A 21,595-nucleotide genomic window follows, 5' to 3' on the forward strand; every position below is an offset into this window, starting at 1 on the left:
TCCTCTATGTGGCTCAGAACTGTGCCGTATGGCCGCAGCGCATCAACGACTAGGTTGGCAGGAACTTTGAACGGTAGTTCAAAGATGCGCACGGTACGCACCCCCAGACCAGCATGGTCAACTCCTACCACGCTCACGTTACCGTCTGCGTGACAGAAGCGAAAGCCGTTTGCAGATCGTTGGAGTAATCTGTCGCAGGCCGCTTCGTCAATCAGTTTCAGGTACACTGTGCTGGTTACAATAGAAAGATGAATTCCTATCAGTTCTTGTGGTTTTATGGGCATGATGTCTCGTAGAAATCGTTCAATTTCATGGGCCTTCGGTCTCGTGTACGATGCGTTGAACGTTAGTTTGATTGTAGCTTTTCGATATGAGAACGCCATGTCGTGTCGGTACAGGTTCTATATGGCAAGACAGCGACGCGACCGCGCGCTAGCGGGTAAACAACACCTGCCCGGCGCGCCGAGCCCGTCCGCACGGTATCACGGCTGAAAGCCGACTGCCCGACTGCGCTACCCAAGCACGACTCACGCCCCGTCCTCACAGCTTTAATTTCGCCAGTACCTCGTCTCCTACTTTCCAAACTTCACAGAAGCTCTCCTGCGAACCTTGCAGAACTAGCTCTCCTGGAAGAAAGGATATTGCGGAGACATGGCTTAGCCACAGCCTGTGGGATGTTTCTAGAATAAAATTTTCTCTCTACAGCGGAGTGTGCGCTGATTTGAAACTTCCTGGCAGATTAAAACTGTGTGCCGGGCCGAGACTCGAACTCGGGTCTTTCCCGCGAAAGGCAAAGGTCCCGAGTTCAAGTCTCGGCCCGGTACACAGTTTTAATCTGCCAGGAAGCTTCATATTAAGCATTTGTCATTCTAACCTGTTATCATAGCCAATGTTGGTATTTTGTATTGTTACACTGGAAAGAATTACATGATCCGGTAATGTGACCACCTGTCGAAAGCCCGAATAACTATGTTTTACAGCGAGGGCGTGCAGGAAGAGAGTCAATGACCTTCTGGGAGGTAGCGACAGGGATGTGGAGCCCTTGTGACACCAGTACCTTGGTCAGCTGCTGTAGGTAGGTTTTTCGTTTGAGATTCCATGTCGCTAAAAACACGATCGAGATGGTCCCACAGATTCTCGATTAGGTTCAAATCCGGGAAATATGGCTGGCAGGGGAATATGGTAAAGTCACCCTGATGCTCTCAGAACCACGCACGAACACTACGAGCTGTGTGACACGTTGTATTCGCCTGCTGTAAGCAGCCATCGTGCCCAGGAGAAAACAAACTGCATGCAGGGGTGAACATATTCCCCAAGCATAAATATATTCTTGTGTAGATCCGAGGTGCCTTCCCAAATAACGAGATCATAGGGGGAACGCCATTAAAACATTCTCCAGACCATGAAACTCCCTCCTCCGGCCTGGGCGCTTCAGACGATTGTTACACGGCTGTACGCGTGAACGGCCATCTACCCAAATAAGTATAAAGCGTGATTCATCCGGAAAGGCCGCCTATCGCCTCTCAGTGGACTTCCAGCTGCGGTATTGGCGTGCAAGCTCCAGCCTCCTTCGCTGATGAACAGCAGTCAGTGTGGTTGCATCAAGCAGGCACCTGCTGATGGGGCCCACACGCAGCAATGTTGGCTGAACCGTCGTTGAGGAGACACTGTTGGCAGCCCCTTTGTTCATCTAGGTAGTCATTTGCCTAACAGTTGCACGTCTATTCGCCCGTACTCATATCCACATTCACCGTCCACCGATGTCCTCTGTGACCCTTCATGCAACACGGTTGCACCGGCTTTGGATAGCGCCATTTTGACAAGCACGGTATACGTTAACCACGGCGGCACACGAACAGTCCGGAAAATTAGTCTTCGGAAATGCTTCCACTCTTGGCCCGAAAGCCAATGATGATGACCTTCTGGACGTCTCCGTATTACAATGGCTGCACTGTGTTCCGCCCTCCCTCCCCGACATTCATTCTGTACCCTCCACTGCCGGTGCTGCCACCTGCCCTCTGAGAGTCGTTATTGTAGTTGAGTTCGAACATAGGCGATGTTCACATTAATGCTATTGGACCGTGTAAATCAGGGACTTTTAACAGCGGACATTAACTGTGTAAAATGATGTACAGTTAATAGCTGGTTTAATGATGAAATGTTCAATGCAAAAAGTGTCTGAAAATGGAAGTTCAGGATGCTGTTTCCTAGAATTTTGGATCTGAAGAAGCAGCCCACTTAGCAACTTAAAAAGATTTCTGAGAAGTGAAAGTTTGGAGATCGGTTTTCTCAGAATTGTATGTGCCAGAAGGCATCCCCATTAGATAATTTATAAAGTATTTGCTACTTACGGCATTGGATCGCTAATTTAAAATAAGATCTCATTGGCCAATGATCAGCGTGGCCTACTGTTCTGTGGAATATTCTTGGAGCAGAGCAGGGAGAAAAGACAGAATTTTTGAACATTCTGCATGAAGATGTGAAAGCAGACACTCGGGTTTTGGAGGTATGGAGAAGCAGATATTCTGACTTCGTAAACATGCCAAAGGCTGCACTTGTATTTGTTAGGGCCAGCCGATGATGCGACAGATGATGACTAGAGGCTGGAGCAGAAATTACTGTATGCGGCACTCGGCGCTCTTATCCATCAACTATCAACTATGATGAGACTATTTTCCAGCGCATGGCAACCAGGAAGGAAAACAGTTAGCCGTTTTTCAAATCATCGCTTCTAAATTTCATTCGATTATGTGATTTAACACATGGCCAGGGTTTTGAGGGTTCATCCGTGATCAAGCAGACTTCGCTGTTTACATGTAGTTTTCAGACGTCTTTCTGGCACGATCAAACTATTCATTACACTCCTATCATCGGGTATGTATTTTCGAGAATGACCAATTGAGACAGGGGTCGCTCCCGTACCACTTGTTCCTTGTGAAAGGGAGTAATGTACTTCTGATTTAAGTGCCTTTTAATATTCAGTGTTGGTAAATGCTCACAGTTTGTAATTTGTTGCTCAAGTTAGTAGGTAATTATTGCTTTCTTTTTTATATACCTGCTTGCAAGCAATGATTGTAATAAGTTAGCGTTGAAATAGGCCCAGACTTTAATTTCAGTACTTAACTAAAACCGCCTATTACTTATTAAACACGTGGGACTCATTTACTAGGTGCATTCTATTCATATTTAATCCGTTTCCTAACAGAATCATTTATGTACCTGACTTCGTGGGGAGCAATCTATTCCTTGGACGGTCCAGCCGGTGATGCACATTACACTAGCCAGAAGGCTCGCTAGCTCGGTTGACGTCTGGCATCATTGATATACAATAAAATCACAAAATGTACTCTCTGCCATACGGAGCTTCACAGTAATTTCCATACGCAGATTACAATACTTAAGCAAGTTTGGGCATGGAAACAGACGGGAAAAGGAAATAATGGTAGATTTACGATAGACGAAATTCAACAAATCGAGAAGCTTTGTAGGAAAGAGCTGAAAAAGATGCCTACACGTTTATAGAGTAGTGGAGACTGGATTGCTGGAGAGAGCCATTGATTCCATAGAACAACAGCTGTGTGGGAGCTGTTATTTGTAGTAGGCTCAATACGTACGGATGAGCCAAAACGTAACGACCACCTGCTTAATGCCCTGTTGATCCACCTTTGGAACACAACGCACCAGCGATTCTGTGTGCTATGGATTCTACAAGTCCTTTGTATGTTTCTGAAGACTGGTAGCGTCATACGTACAGTGAGGTGACAAAAGTCAAAGGACACTGTGCAGGATCCTCTTATTCCCGGCGTAGAGTAGCAACTCAAAGTGGCATGGACTCAAAAAGTCGTTAGCCTACAGAAATGCTGAGCCATACTGGGTCTGCAGCCGTCGATAACTGCGAAAGTGATGCAGGTGCATGGTTTTGTGCACGAAATGACCTCTTCATCATGTCCCATAAATGTTCGATGAGATTTTCAGACTATCTGTGTGACCAAATCATTCAGTCGAATTGTCCAGAATGTTCTTCAAAGCGACTGTGACCAGGTGACATGGTGCATTGTCATCCGTATTAATTCCATTGTAGTTTGGGAACATGAAGCCCATGAATGGCTGCAAATGATCTCAAATAGCACAACATAACCATTTCCTATCAATGATCGGTTCAGTTGGAGCAGAGGACCCAGTCCATTGCACATAAACAAAGCCTCCACCATCATGGAGCCACCAGCGGCTTGCAAAGTCTACTATTGACAACCTGGGTCCATGATTTCGTGGGGTGCGGGCCATACTCAGAATCTGCCATCAGCCGTTACCAACTGAAGTCTGGACCGTGACCAGACTACGATTTTCCAGCCGGTTGACGTCCAACCGATATGACAATGAGTCCAGGAGAGGAGCTGCAGGCGATGTTGTGCTGTTCGCGTTGGTTCTCTGCTGCAGTAGGCCGTTGACGCCAAATTTCACTGCGTTGTCCTAACGTATTTGTTCGTCGTACGTCCCACACTGATTAATGCTGTTACTTCACGTAATGTTGCTTGCCTGTTAGCTCTTAAAACTCTACGCAGACGCCGCTTCTCTCGATCGTTCAGTGAATTCCGTCGGCCTCTGCTTCGTCCGTGGCGAGGTAATGCCTGAAATTTGGTATTCCCGGTATCTTCTTGACATTGTGATCTCGGAATATCAAATTCCCTAAGGATTTCCGAAATGGAATGTCTCATGCGTCTATCTCCAACTGCCGGCCGTTGTGGCCGTCGGTTCTAGGCGCTTCAGTCCGGAACCGCGCTGCTGCTACGGTCGCAGGTTTGAATCCTGCCTCGGGCATGGATGTGTGTGCCGTTCTTAGGTTAGTTAGGTTTAAGTAATTCCAAGTCTAGGGGACTGATGACCTCATATGTTAAGTCCCATAGTGCTCAGAGCCATTCGAACCATTTTTTATCCCCAACTACCACCTGTTTAAGTCTGTTAATTCCCGTCGTGCAGCCATAATCACGTCGACAACCTTTTCACATGAATCACCTGAGCACAAATGACAGCTCCGCCAATGCACTGCTCTTTTATACCTTGTGTATCCAATACTGCAGCCATCCCGAGACTTTTTGTCACCTCAGTGTGTATGCAAAGGCGTAACAACTCCCCTAAATTATAGGCTGGTGATTGGTAGCTGCGGAATTGGTGCCTTATAGTGCCCCAGGTGTAGATTTCATGAGGTTTTATAAGTAAGTCGGCAACGGGAACGCGATTTCATGCTCTTGAACCCCCTATACTAACATTCTTACCTTGTGACATGGACAGTTATCCCATTATTCAACCCACTGTACTGAGATTCTTGCCTTGTGACATGGACAGTTATCCGAATGGAAGATGACATCGCCTGCGGGGAAAGCAGCCGCTCTCCTGCATGGCGGCGCACGTCGAGGCGAGGACCCATTTGGTGTAAATGTGAGTCAACTAACCAGCCACGGACCAATCTCTGTAATCGTAAGTGATCCTGTCGTAGGATCAATACGGGAACAGGTTTGAGTCGTCTGCTGTAGAGCTCTGTACGCAGACCGTTGTGCTCTGACACACTTGTGACTGTGCCAGCATTGTATTATGTTATAAGATTTGCCACAGATCGACGCCAGTTCTGTTTTACAGAGCGGAGAAGCCTCTAACCTCTAAGTTCTGTGATGGGGTGTGAACGTACAAAGCCTTGTCCCCTACTCGTAACTCCGCCTTCCTTCAGCCACTTTCCGTAGTTACTCGCGGCAGTAGCACTTGAGCAGCTGATTAGATTCGCCGTTTACGAGATATTTGCTCCCAGGCGCCGGACCATAACAATCTGCTCTTTGTTAAAGTCTCTTATATCAGTGAATCTTCCCATTTGCGGCCCATATCATCGCTAGTATTGTTTCCCGTTCGTGTGTGCTCCGTGTATATGCTATCCTTACTGAGTCATGTATCCGCAAGCCAGTAGGCTGCTTTCAACTTGACAGTGGTCCTGATATTTTAGCTCATGGAGAGCAATCAAAACGTTCCAGTAAACATAGCTCGGTTAAATCTCGTGAATACTACAAGAAGCCTAGCATCTCCGGGAACCGTCAGTGAACATTTTGTATTTAACGACAGTTGTTTCCCATGATGTGATCTATGATCCATAGGCATTTGATGCAAACACTTTGAAATGTCCTGTGCACAGGGTGTCCCAGGAGGCATGAACAATATTCACAGATATGAGGAGAGCGTTCATTCGAAGCAAAAAAGGTTATTAAACATGGACTCTAAAATGCGTACCTTGCAAGCTACGATGTCTTCTTAGTCTTCGATACTGTGAAACAAATCTTTTCTGCTGCAACCTCCTTGCTTTCCACATTTCGGGAGGAGGCAGTATGGACCAAAACAAAACAAAAAATTGTCTGGATTATTAAGGCTTTCGTGCCAACTTGTTGACAAACTGCCTGTTGGCTTCTGTCTCGGGTTCTTCGGCCGACGTTCGTCTGACGATTTTTCTGACGTTTCGCCAGCACAAGTAGCTGGCATTGACAAAGCATCACCCTCCATTGCTGGTGGTTGACTGGAGCTGCAGACTATATGTAACTGGCGCGACAAAGTCCGAGGACTCCTCCGCGATCTCTTCCGGTGCGGTTCTCTTGCTATCTACAACGGTCGTTCGCTGCAAAATGCGATGTCAGGATCCATTTACCTTGAGGCTTTCTTCTGTTTTGTTGAAGCTATTCTCGCGTTTATATATTTCTATAGCTTCTCTGAACAAGCGGACGTGATAATTATTCTCTACAGCCAGAACCCGCTTGTTCAGAGAAGCTATAGAAATACACAAATACGAGAAAAGCTTCAACAAGAAAGAAGAAAGCCTCAAGGTAAACGGATCCTGGCTTCCCGTGCTGCAGCGAACAACCATCGCAGATAGCAAGAGAACCGCACCGGAAATGACTGCAGAGATGCCTTCGGACGGTTGCGCGCCAGGTACATATAGTCTGCGGCCGTGAGTTCGATTCCAGTCCACCACCAGCAATGAAGGGTGAAGCTTTGACAATGCCAGCCACTCGTGTTGGCGAAACGTCAGAAAAATCATCAGACAAAAGTCGGCTGAAGAACCCGAGACAGAAGTCATCAGGCAGTTTATCAAAAAATTTGTCTGGTTAGCATGGGTTCCAAAATGCATACCTTCAAAGGTATGAGCACTTGCTAAGTACAAGAGATCTATTTAAGAGTAGTGAAGATGAACAAGTGCTCATAGCTCATAAGGTATGCATTTTAGAGCCCGTGTTAGTAGGCATTTTTGGTTCGTTTTGGTCCATATTACCACCTCTCAAATTATGGAAAGCGAAGAGCCTAAAGAGAAGAGATTTCTTTCGCAGTATTGAAGACGAAAAAGTGCTCGTAGCTGATAAGGTTTGCATTTTGAAGCCCATGTTTACTGGACATTTTACTTGTAATGATGGTTCCTGTCATGTCCCTGAATATTGACCATCCTTCTGGAACACTCTGTACGCAGGGTGTCCCAGAAATATTACAATAAACTGCGAGTACTTTTAGAGGGTGTCTTGAGGAGCAAATCGAGAGTAGGAACCCGTGTCTGGAAACATCACCGAACGACGCTACAGAGCGTCCACGTTACAAGCGCCCGCGCCTCCCTCTGGCTCACCCCTTCCGCTGGAAACGTCACTTTGTACGCTGACGGACTGTAGACGGGACGTCTCGCGATGTTGTTTGTTATTCAGCGATCACAACTGATTGCCACTACCGATAATGCAGCAGATGGAGCTATCTGCCGTGTAGACGGGCCTTGTCTCCTCTGCGTGCGACGCTCTGTTGCCATGGTGTATAACGGTCTTGAACACTGGTTTCCGCCTCTCGTTTATTTTCCTTCCGTATACGTAAAAACATTGCAGGTTTTAGAGGGTTCCAGGAGAAAAATAGACTGTGGATAGATATCAGTGTCCGAAGCCGTCATCCATCAAAGCAACAAAGCATCGCATTCATAGGAGACAAGTCCCTCAAACGCAGCAGCTAGCCCCATCTTCTCCATCGGCGATCGTGGCAGTTATTCGGAACAGTGAATACCAAACAACATTGCAAGATGTTCAGCCTACAGTCCTTCAGCGTAAGAAGTCATTTTTGCTGGCGAAGAGGTAACCTAGTGGCAAGCGGTGGTGACTGTAACAATGACGCTCCGTAGCATCGTTGGATAACTTATGTGCTTTTTCGCTGATGTTTTGGGAGATATTTGCAATCTAGTTTTTACAGCTGGAGTCAGTCCAAACAAGTACTGCTCCTTATATCTTTTTTTGTATGTCAACAATCATCTTCTCAAGCGCTATTCGCGCTTCGAACAGGGTTAGAGGGCTCAGTTAGTGGTAAAAAAAAGTATCCACCGCCACGCACCATTAGGTGGGTTACGGAATATGATATGCGGCGCGTCGTGTCGAAGGTGAGTTTTTTTTTCTGTTCGCTAGAGCAGTCTGAGATTAGTCTAGTGCCGTATTCGGTTTAGCAATATACACACATCAAAAAAAGGTTTGCATCACCTCGTTTCCAGAATCTGTACAGAAAATTGAAATAGAGATCAACGTAAACATCATTTCCGCCCTTTTTTTTACTGCTCATGAATACCACACATTGCATGTTGTACCACCACATAGCGAAACCTTCAGTGGTGGTGGTCCTTTTTGCTGTACACACCGGTACCTCTAATACCCAGTACCACGTTATCTTGCACTGATGCATGCCTGTATTCGTCGTGGCATACTATCCACAAGTTTGTCCAAGCACTGTTCGATCAGATTGTCCCACGGCGAATCGGCGTAGATCCCTCAGAGTTGTTCGGGGGGGGGGGGGGTCACGTCGCCCATAAGCAGCCCTTTCCAATCTGTACCAGGCATATTCAATAGCGTTCATGTCTGGCGAACATGCTGGGCACTTCTTCGAGCGATGTCATTATCCTGTAGGAAGTCATTCACAAGATGTGCACGATAGGGGCGCAAATTGTTGTCCTCGAAGACGAATGCCTCGTCAATATGCTGCCGAAATTGTAGCACTATCGGTCGGAGGATGGCATTCACGTATCGTGCAGCTGTTACGGCGCCTTCCATGACCACCAAGGGCGTACGTCGGCCCCGCATATGTCACCCCAAAACAGCGGGGAACCTCTACCTTGCTGCACTCGCAGGATAGTGTGTCTAAGGCCTTCAGCCTGACCGGATTGCCTCCAAATACGTCTCCGACGATTGTCTGGTTGAAGGCATATGCGACGCTCATCGGCGAAGGAAACGTGATGCCAATCCTGAGCGGTCCATTCGGGATGTCGTTGGGACCGTCTGTACCGCGCTGTATGGTGTCGTGGTTGCAGAGATGCACCTCGCCATGGACGTCGGAGAGAAGTTGCGTACCATGCAGCCTATTGTGAACAGTTTGAGTCGTAACACGACAACGCGTGACTGCACGAAAATCGTTATTCAACATGGTGGCATGCTGTCAGGTTTCCTACGAGCCATAATCTGTAGGTAGCGGTCATCCACTGCAGTAATGGCCCTTGGGCGGCCTGAGCAAGACTGTCATCGACAGCTCCTGAATCTCTATATCTCCTCCATGTCCGAACAACATCGCTTTGGTTCACGCCGAGACGTCTGGACACTTCCCCTGTTGAGAGCCCTTCCTGGCGCAGAGTAACCGCGGTATACATTCAAATGGTTCAAATGGCTCTGAGCACTATGGAACTCAACTGCTGTGGTCATTAGTCCCCTAGAACTTAGAACTACTTAAACCTAACTAACCTAAGGACATCACACACATCCATGCCCGAGGCACGACTCGAACCTGCGACCGGAGCAGTCGCACGGTTCCGGACTGCGCGCCTAGAACCGCGAGACCACAGCGGCCGGCATAACCGCGGTATACACCGTCTAGGCATGGTTGAACTACAGACGAGCAGTGTACCTCCTTCCTGGTGGAATGACAGGAACTGATCGACTGTCGGACTCCCTATGTCTAATAGGCGCAGCTCATGCATCGTTCTTTACATATTTGGGAGGGTTTAGTGACATCTCTGAACAGTGAAACGGACAGGGTCTTTGATGCAATATCCGCAGTCAACGTTTATCTTCAGGAGTTATGGGAACCGGGGTGATGCAAAACGTTTTTTGATGTGTGTATATTTATAGGGGCAGTAAAACAGGAAGAACAGCTGGTACTCCAGCAGCAACTGAGCAGCGCTGCCGGCCGCGGTGGTCTCGCGGTTCTAGGCGCGCAGTCTGGAGCCGTGCGACTGCTACGGTCGCAGTTTCGAATCCTGCCTCGGGCATGGATGTGTGTGATGTCCTTATGTTAGTTAGGTTTAAGTAGTTCTAAGTTCTAGGGGACTGATGACCACAGCAGTTGAGTCCCATAGTGCTCAGAGCCATTTGAACCATTTTTTTTTTTAGCAGCGCTGCTGCTTGGCGGAAGCAGTCAGCGTAGGCCAGGGTGCAAGCGTGTCACTGATGGAGCACTTGCTATTCTTCATGTTGTACTGTCCCTATCAATACGTATTGCTAAATTGAATATCGAACAAGACTAATCTGGGACAGTTCTATCGATTGGATTGATGCAATGCCGCTTTAAAAGTCATTTTGTTTGTAACGGGAAGCAAACCAAAGCTTTACGTCGACACTGGGCGTCCCACGAAAGAGGTGTGTACAGTGGGGGCCGATACTGAATGGATTTATTAGTATAAAAGTTTTTCACTTGATGTTCGTCAGTGCCTTCTGCCTGGCGGCTAGTTGCAGCGTCTCAGTCACGTTGCCTAGAATTAGACATAACAAATTTTAAACTCACGTGGCCGGCCGGGGTGGCCCAGCGGTTCTAGGCGCTATAGTGTGGAACCGCGCGACCGCTACGGTCGCAGGTTCGAATCCTGCCTCGGGCATGGATGCATGTGATGTCCTTAAGTTAGGTAGGTTTAAGTAGTTCTAAGTTCTAGGGGACTGATGACCTCAGAAGTTTAAGTCCCATAGTGCTCAATGCCATTCGAACAATTTTTGAAACTCACATCAGCAGCTACATTCACGTGTTGCTGACAAGGTAACACTACCGAACTGCGCGTCTTCGATTTGGCAGACCAACAGGGAGGCTTGGGGGTGGTCAAGTGGGGGTGGGACCGCGGCCAGCCAGTGGGAGCGCGCACGACGCCCGGTCTCTTCTGCTGGCAGCTTCCGACCCGACCAGACGTTCTCCTCTCCTGGTCTTTTGGGCGCCTGCCTTTCCTTTTTACGGCATTAATCATCCATGAATTTAAAATATGTTCGATTTTTCACCTCAATGGATGCCTTCTGCTGTCCCCTCCTGGCCAATCCTGACACGTTAACACGCGATCTTGCGGTTCTAGGCTCTTCAGTCCGGAACCGCGCGACTGCTACGGTCGCAGATTCGAATCCTGCCTCAGTCATGGATGTGTGTGATGTTCTTAGGTTAGTTAGGTTTAAGGAGTTCTAGGGGACTGATGACCTTAGATGTTAAGTCACATAGTGCTCTGAGCCATTTTGAACACGCAATCAGCACCGTCTCGAGTAACACATAGCAAAAAAGGAAATTGCAAATATTTGCCGAAACACCAGAGAAAATGCAGAATGAGATTTTCACTCTGCAGCAGAGTATGCACTGTTGTGAGACTTCCTGGCAGGTTAAAACTGTGTTTCGGATTGAGACATGAACTAACCCTCTGACCAAACAAGCTGTGTTACAGTTCCGGCTGTCAACTGAGGTACCCAAGCACGGCTCACGACCCGTTCTCACAGCTTCAATTCTGCCGGTACCTCGTCTCCTACCTTTCAAAATTCACAGAAGCTCTTCTGCGAACCTTGCACAACTAGCACTGTTGGAAGAAAGGATATTACGGAAACATGATTTAGCCACAGCCTGGGTGATTTTTACAGAATGAGATTTTCACTGTGCAGCGGAGTGTGCCCTCATATGATACTTCCTAGCAGATTAAAAATGCAGTTACCCGCGAAAGGCAAAGGTCCCGAGTTCGAGTCTCGATCCTGCACACAGTTTTAATCTGCCAGGAAGTTCCAGAGAAAATGCGTCTGACGTCTCTTAGGAGGCACATCTGAACAGACTGTTTTACAAAAATCACAGAAGAACAGGTGGGAGAGAGATTGCTTTGTTCAACACTACATAAGAATGTAAGTCCACTGCTCCAGATCAAAATTGGTGTCTAGTTGTAGCTTTCTATCTACGAATTATGAATGTAGCATCATAAGTGCGTTTAATATACGGGACCGTGATGTGTCCGTATAGAGCATACTATCGTATTAAAGTTGTAGATGACAATAAAGGAGAAGGGAAGTAGTTCAACACTGAGTCATCATATGTGCCACGCCACTTAAATAACAGAGCGGTTGTCCCATTCCTGCTGTATGACATCACTGCGCTCCAGTGATATTTCATCAGATATGTCGTACACCTCCTAGGATATCGTACTACAGCATTCCTGAGAAACGTTCACACGCCGACTACATCGAAATGGCCTAAGATTACGCAACAGCTGGAGGTTACGCGCGAGCTGGCGCCGCCGTGAATAGGGATGCTGTGTGACCGCGCTATGTGTCGGCGCTCCAGTGACCTTTGCGGACAGTGGCCGCTGCTGCTCCAGCTCCAGCTCCAGCGGCGCTCCAGTTGCGCTGTAGCGGCCGGCCACTTGTCGCTGCGTTGCCACAGCTGCCGCCACGCCCGCCAGCGCCGACGTCAAGCCTTCTCCAGGAGCTTCCAGTTCCTGCATCCAGCCGCGGCGCAACGCCTCTACGCGCTCGCTCATTTGCCAGCGTCTTTCACAGTACTCGGTTTCGACTTGCAACGTTCGCTAGCGTCACTGCATTCAGCTGCACTCGTAAATCGTGGCTAGCGAGCGTTTACAAAGATAGTCCGCCTTTGATTCAGATCATTCACTTACGGGGCGTGGGAAAAGAACAACCTGCAACGTGGTGACAAGGAAACGGCGGGTCGACATGCAACATTACAGCCTACATTATGAGTACTGTCCCAGTGAAAATCAGTAAATTAAATAAAAAGAAGTGATGCACCCAAAATACGGAAAGGAAACGGAATTAAACTTTACGGGTTGAGAGGGTATGTGAAGTAATTTGCATGATTACAAAATGGAGTAAAATGAACATGGCAGTATAAGCCCACTTATTACACTACTGGGCATTAAAATTGCTACACCAAGAAGATGAAGTGCTACAGACGCGAAATTTAACCGACAGGAAGAAGATGCTGTGATATGCAAATGATTAGCTTTTCAGAGCATTCACACAAGGTTGGCGCCGGTGGCGACACCTACAACGTGCCGACATGAGGAAAGTTTCCAACCGAATTCTCACACACAAACAGCAGTTGACCGCCGTTTCCTGGTGAAACGTTGTTGTGATGCCTCGTGTAAGGAGGAGAAATGCGTACCATCACGTTTCCGACTTTGTTAAAGATCGGATTGTAGCCTATCGCGATTGCGGTTTATCGTATCGCGACATTGCTGCTCGCGTTGGTCGAGATCCAATGACTGCTAGTAGAATATGGAATCAGTGGGTTAAGGAGGGTAATACGGAACGCCGTGCTGGATCCCAACGGTCTCGTATTAGTAGCAGTCGAGATGACAGGCATCTTATCCGCAAGGCTGTAACGGATCGTGCAGCCACGTCTCGATCCCTGAGTCCACAGATGGGGACGTTTGAAAGACAACAACCATCTGCACGAACAGTTCGTCTACGTTTGCAGCAGAATGGACTATCAGCTGGGAGACAATGGCTGCGGTTACCCTTGACGCTGCATCACAGACAGGAGCGTCTGCGATGGTGTACTCAACCTGGGTGCACGAATGGCAACACGTCATTTTTTCCGATGAATCCAGGTTCTGTTTACAGCATCATGATGGTGGCATCCGTGTTTGGCGACATCGTGGTGAATGCACATTGGAAGCGTGTATTCGTCATTGCCATACTGGCGTATCACCTGGCGTGATGGTATGGGGTGCCATTGGTTACACGTCTCGGTCACCTCTTTTTCGCAATGACGTCACTTTGAACGGTGTACGTTACATTTCAGATCTGATAGGACCCGCGGCGCTACCCTTCATTCGATCCCTGCGAAGCCCTACATTTCAGCAGGATAATGCACGGTCGCATATTGCAGGTCATAAACGGGCCTTTCTGGATACAAAAAATTTCGACTGCTGCCCTGACCAGCACATTCTTCAGATCTCTCGCCAACTGAAAACGTCTGGTCGATGGTGGACGAGCAACTGGCTCGTCACAATACGCCAGTGACTACTCTTGATGAGCTGTGGTATCGTGTTGAAGCTGCATGGGCAGCTGAACCTGTACACGCCATCCAAGTTCTGTTTGACTCCATGCCCAGGCGTATCAAGGCCGCTATTATGGCCAGAGGTGGTTGTTCTGGGTACTGGTTTCTCAGGATCTATGCAACCAAATTGTGTGAAAATGTAATCACAGTCAGTTCTAGTACAATATATTTGTTCAATGAATACCCGATAATAATCTGCATTTCTTGTTGGTGTAGTAATTTTAATGACCAGTAGTGTAGTATGATGTTGCACCTCTCTAGCCAGGACGTATGCGCTGATTTGGTGGGGAAGGATGTCATAAAGCTATTGTATCCTCTCCTGAGGTAAGCCTGCTCACAGCTGTTGGAACTGGTCCTTGATATCCTGACTGCCGGTACTGGGGCGAAGTCGACGTCTGACGTGATCCCCCATACACGTTCTGTTGAGACAGATCATGGGATTTTGCTGGCCATCAGAGTATCTCAGCATCACGCTGACAGTTCGTAGAGAGCCGTGTCATGTGTGGAGAAACGTTCGCTTATTGAAAAACGGCACCATGGTACTGTTGGATGAGAGGTAACACACGATGACGTTGGATGTTCGTGACGCAGCACTGCATCGTCATAGTTCTCTCATTCACTATGACCGAAAGTCATACCCGATGGCTGTCCAAACCATGACGCAGGATTAACACAGCTCGAGAAACATGGGAAATTTGGGGCCCCTCCCAAAGTCGCAACACGCTCGCCGACTATGGTCATCCGAGGTAGTGCAGAAATGCGATTCATCGCTGAACACAGTACGAAGCCATTGAGCGGCGTAATATGCTTCCCGGCCACGGAACCACAACAAACTCTGCGTTTTGTACGCATAGTACTGTAATTTCCTCGCCCGGCTGCTGCCAGTCTCCATCCACTGTGCGGGATGACACAGCATTTTACAGGGAGTCAGTTATTTTCTCTCGAACGGCAGGCGCTGGTGCTTGTGCACAGCTCTTCCGGTGGTCGTACATCTTCAACTGATGAAACTTTCATAATGAGTTTGCCTGGCCTCACTTTCCCAAGCTGTCCATCATTGAGCTATCGTCACATGTAGATGTTGCACGCTTCCATCAGCCGGCTGAATGGAGACCCACAATAGGGCTTATTTAAAGCTCTGTCAGGTGCTGCTGACTCTGTCTCACACGAGTACATGGTGTCTCCGTATCCTTCACACTGATCACTCAACATCTGCCGCTGTTCGTGCTCCTTATTAAGCGTGCGCTGAAGTTCCCCTTAAACTTCTAGGACTTGTAGAGGGCAGTAGATAACATTTTGAATTGGAACCCACGTCCGGAAACGTACCATTTCCATGCTGCAGCCATCTGAAAACGTGTTTATAACATGGCCACCAAGTAATTTATTAGTAACTCAATACCTCACTCGTTTTACAATTTCACTCAATAATAACCAAAGAAACAAAAAACAAAACTAATCAGTTTTTACAAACAATGTTGTTTACAATTATATTTACACCGTTTTTGTCCTTTTCAAAGGAGGGTTAGCATTCCGATCCTGTACAAGTAAGGTTCGGTGCACACACTGTACCTACGTGTTGAGGGCCAGACGCTCTATCACACACGATTTCTCTGCAGTCTGTCCTACAGCGACCGCCACTTGTGCCAACAGATCTTCTTTTGTCTCTTCAGCAGTCTCATAAATCAAATTCTCCATCCGACCCCAGAGCGAAAAACACACTGGAGTCAACTCCAGTGATCGTGGAGGCCATGCAATTGGACCACCTCTGCCTATCCATCTGTGTCCGATTCATTGGCCCAGATGTTTCCAAACATGACGTGAAAAGTGAGCGTATGCGCCGTCATGCTGAAACCACATATCTTGACGGATTTTCAACGGCACAGAGTCCAACAACACGTCCAATACTTGTTGTAGGGAGGTCAAGTAGATGGGACCCGTGAGCCTGGGTGGAAGCATGCAAGGCCCAATAATATGACCATACTAGCCCACACATTGATACCAAATCTGTGTTGGTATCCCAGGACATGTTTGACATTTGGGTTTTCGTCCGTCCAGACATGATTGTTTCGGGAACAGAGAACACAGTCCCTAGGAAATTTACCTTCATCTCTGAAGAGAATTCGCTGTGGAAATACTAGGGGCTCGTTGATGTAGCAACGTAGAAACTGTGCTGAACACAACGCGTGGTGCAAAATCTGTTGGCATTAGTTACTGTATCATTTGGAGACGGTGTGGATGTAGTTGTTGGACGTTCAGAACATACTAGAGTGTGCTAGTAGTAGCATTCACTACTGCTAGTCCACTCGTTGACGGGATCTCTTCAACATGATGCACACTAACTTCTGTGGCATCTTCTTGGGGCACCACAGCCTCACCTGCTGACAGTAAAGGTACACCTCCCCAAAGCCGTTGCGTCACTGAGGCAGAAAGGGTATGTGATGGAGTGGGTCGTTGCGGATAACAGCCTTGATAAAGCGGCAAGCAACTCCTTTACTACCATAAGCTTCGTCATACTGAAGGTCCATGTCGGTGTATTCTGCAAATGCGTGCAAAACAATATTGCTCTAACCGTCATAGACACGTGAGTGAGACTCGAACCAGGTCAGAGAGATAGGATGGACATCAAATGACATCAGCCGATCCGACGTAATCAACTCTCACAGTGACTGTCTCATTGCCTATCTATCTAGCAAACATGCTTTCAACCGGTTCATTTCCGGGCTTGGGTTCCAATTCAAAATAGTGCCTACTCAGTGCCTTCAATTCCTAGATGTTTGTAAGGGGAATTTAAAAGCGCCCTTTATAACCCACCAGCTTTGGTGACAACACTAAACACGAATGTAACTAATACACACTGGTGGCCGTTCTACCTGTCACAGAGAATTACAATTCTAATAGCCGGTCGTTGTGGCGGAGCGGTTCTAGGCGCTTCAGTCCGGAACAGCACTGCTGCTATGGTCGCAGGTTCGAATACTGCCTCGGGCATGGATGTGTGTGATGTCCTTAGGTTTGGTTTAAATAGTTCTAAGTCTAGGGAACTGATGACCTCAGATGTTAAGTCCCATAGTGGTTAGAGCCATCTGAACCATTTGAATTCTAATAATTTACATAGCACTTGATGCTATGAAGATAAACTGAGATATTAGTGTGACTTTTTATACGCATACAAAGTCACACTGACATCTGAGTATATCTTCTGGGTGCTTTATCTTTATTGTCAGGCAGTGTAGTTAAAAGCTGTTAGAAATCAATTTAAGAGATTTAGGGAAAACTAAGTATGATCGGGAAACGTGCATACCACTAAACTGGACCCATCTTTCAAGCAATCTAATGCTAAGAAGCAGATTGAAATAAGGAGGATCTCCATGGTCTATGAGGTACTCTTTTTTTTCTGAGAAAAGTATATTTTCCAGCAGATCAGTTAGTGAAATCTCTAAAATAGGTATTCTAAATTCGTGGTCTGGTCAGATTACAGATACGGCTTTTGCAGTTAAATAGCAAAATCATGAAATTAATATAACTGTTGACCAGTAGTTTCATTTCTATAAAGACCCATGCTGACGTCCAATGTTCTTCTGTACAGTCATTAACCACGAATTACTGTCTACACACGTTATTAAGTGTTGATGACTGTCATCCTAATCAATACTAATTCATGGGATTCATAGATGTTTCTTATATAAATAGTTGAAAAGTGTACCACAGGTTGCAGCATTGTAGAGCAATGATTCAAACTGCAATTTTGCTGTTGTCGCCCAGTTTGTTTTCGCAAGCATTACGACTTTTTAAAGCATTCCAATATCTCTGCGTGAAAAAAATCCGCCAAGAAAGAATTATCCAAATGGGACGAAAATCGGTAGATGTATTGTACATGTACAGAAAAAAAGATTACAATTTCAGAAAAATTGGATGACTTATTCACGATCAAAAGCTTCACAAACTGAGTAAGTCAGCAACGCGATGGCCGACCTCTGTACCGTATGCAAGCAGTAATTCGGCTTGGCATTAATTGACAGAGTTTTTGGATGTCCTCCTGAGGAGTATCGTTCTAAATTCTGTCAAATTGGCGCGTTAGATCGTCAAAATGCCGAGGTGGTTGCAGTGCCCTGCTCATAACGCTCATAATGGTCTCAGCTGGGGAATGATCCGGCGACCTTGCCGGTCAAGGGGTAGGGTTTGGCAAGCATGAAGACAAGCAGTACAAATTCTCACGATGTGCGAGTGGGCATTATCTTGTTGAAAAGGAGTGGTTCTCTGGCGTGCCATTTCATTTCATAACAGGACCCCTTTGATTGCCATCTGTGCGCCCTTACAGCACAGTGGTCCCTTGATGGCATTCTGCGCCCTCTTTTGTTGACATTCATCGCAAACCATCTTTTACTGCTCTTGGTGGCCAGGCGACACAGACTGGGGTGGTTTGCAAATATCGATCAATCGCTATACACGGATGCAGCCGCCAAGAGCTGTTGAATAGCGATTTAATTCACGGATCCAATTATATGGCTCCTTCCGTGTATAGAGATTTTACGACTATGACGTGTGGGGCCTGAAGATGGCATCAGTGTAATGCTGTAACTGGTAGCACATAAGAAGTTCATAAAACAAATTTCTGCAATACATACTGCTGTTGGTAAATTATTCCATCAAGGAACGATGAAACATGGTGTCCCGTTACCGAGCGCCAGGTGTAACAGTCTTCCCTGTAATTACTGTTTCGCTATTTGCACTTTGAAATTTGACAACTTCTTCAAAAATTATCTCTGTTGTTAGTATTACACCATTTTTTGAATTATTCAAGTACGTTTGTTTAATGAGTTAAACAGTAACCTCCTAAATTTGGTATAATGAATTTCTTTAGTATCTAACCTGCTTACCTGACAACATTTTATACAAGCTTATTCATCTCCAAGATCAGCACAGTTTGTGGCAGTGCAGGACACGACGGATTTAAAAGTTAAATCTATACAATATGTGAGTGCTGCGCTCACGAATTAACTTTAAAACAGCAGACCCATTCCATTTAGTAGCAAAAGGTTAGACGTATGAATCAAGCTAATGTTTTTATTCACGTCCTTGCACTCAAAAATTAATCATTTGCTTTATCCACAATGGTTAAAATATGCGAACTGTAAACTTACATTACCATATCAATTTTGTGATGAAACTGAAGTAGGTCATCTACTAGCAAAAATAAAGACTGTATGTACCTCGAAGTGTCTATTGCATTAATTGTGTAATAAAGCCAAAATATTTCTCTCACTGTCAATGTTTAAGACGTATAGATCTTAATACAATATTTTTTTAAGTAAACTTCGACAAAGCTTAATTTTGTGCACTTGCTGTCAAAATAAATCGTAATTGCATTTGAACATATTCTATCTACTTCGTTAAGTTTAAGCAGAACTATTAAAGCAAGACATAATTGAAGGATTTAACGTATAAATCTGTTCAAACAGAATATTAGAAGGTAATCACTTGAATGATGCACATTTGCGTTCATAATTTTAGAAATAATTTTTCAGTATAGTGAGTGAAACAATTCCTCAAATGGTGTTACTAACATACACAAAATTACACATAGGGATTGGAGTAATAGGGTGGCCTTCAGCTATTAATACACAGTGAATGCACGCTGAATATATGTCATTTTGAGTATTGTCAATTTAGTAAAAACACGAGTTTACATCTTGTTATAAAGTTCATTTTGTGCTATGTTTATACACTCCTGGAAATGGAAAAAAGAACACATTGACACCGGTGTGTCAGACCCACCATACTTGTTCCGGACACTGCGAGAGGGCTGTACAAGCAATGATCACACGCACGGCACAGCGGACACACCAGGAACCGCGGTGTTGGCCGTCGAATGGCGCTAGCTGCGCAGCATTTGTGCACCGCCGCCGTCAGTGTCAGCCAGTTTTCCGTGGCATACGGAGCTCCATCGCAGTCTTTAACACTGGCAGCATGCCGCGACAGCGTGGACGTGAACCGTATGTTCAGTTGACGGACTTTGAGCGAGGGCATATAGTGGGCATGCGGGAGGCCGGGTGGACGTACCGCCGAATTGCTCAACACGTGGGGCGTGAGGTCTCCATAGTACATCGATGTTGTCGCCAGTGGTCGGCGGAAGGTGCACGTGACCGTCGACCTGGGACCGGACCGCAGCGACGCACGGATGCACGCCAAGACCGTAGGATCCTACGCAGTGCCTTAGGGGACCGCACCGCCACTTCCCAGCAAATTAGGGACACTGTTGCTCCTGGGGTATCGGCGAGGACCATTCGCAACCGTCTCCATGAAGCTGGGCTACGGTCCCGCACACCGTTAGGCCGTCTTCCGCTCACGCCCCAACATCGTGCAGCACGCCTCCAGTGGTGTCGCGACAGGCGTGAATGGAGGGACGAATGGAGACGTGTCGTCTTCAGCGATGAGAGTCGCTTCTGCCTTGGTGCCAATGATGGTCGTATGCGTGTTTGGCGCCGTGCAGGTGAGCGCCACAATCAGGACTGCATACGACCGAGGCACACAGGGCCAACACCCGGCATCATGGTGTGGGGAGCGATCTCCTACACTGGCCGTACACCTCTGGTGATCGTCGAGGGGACACTGAATAGTGCACGGTACATCCAAACCGTCATCGAACCCATCGTTCTACTATTCCTAGACGGGCAAGGGAACTTGCTGTTCCAACAGGACAATGCACGTCCGCATGTATCCCGTGCCACCCAACGTGCTCTAGAAGGTGTAAGTCAACTACCCTGGCCAGCATGATCTCCGGATCTGTCCCCCATTGAGCATGTTTGGGACTGGATGAAGCGTCGTCTCACGCGGTCTGCACGTCCAGCACGAACGCTGGTCCAACTGAGGCGCCAGGTGGAAATGGCATGGCAAGCCGTTCCACAGGACTACATCCAGCATCTCTACGATCGTCTCCATGGGAGAATAGCAGCCTGCATTGCTGCGAAAGGTGGATATACACTGTACTAGTGCCGACATTGTGCATGCTCTGTTGCCTGTGTCTATGTGCCTGTGGTTCTGTCAGTGTGATCATGTGATGTATCTGACCCCAGGAATGTGTCAATAAAGCTTCCCCTTCCTGGGACAATGAATTCACGGTGTTCTTATTTCAATTTCCAGGAGTGTATCTTGCCTTTGATGGATGAAGATGTTTTATTTTGTGCTCGATTTCACATGTACTAAGATATATTGCTCCTTTTATACAGCTCACGTATTGTTTTCACTTCCTTCTTCTCTGCATCCACCATTA

Source organism: Schistocerca gregaria, chromosome 2 (genome assembly GCF_023897955.1).
Source record: "Schistocerca gregaria isolate iqSchGreg1 chromosome 2, iqSchGreg1.2, whole genome shotgun sequence".
In the NCBI taxonomy this organism is placed as follows: Eukaryota; Metazoa; Arthropoda; class Insecta; order Orthoptera; family Acrididae; genus Schistocerca; species Schistocerca gregaria.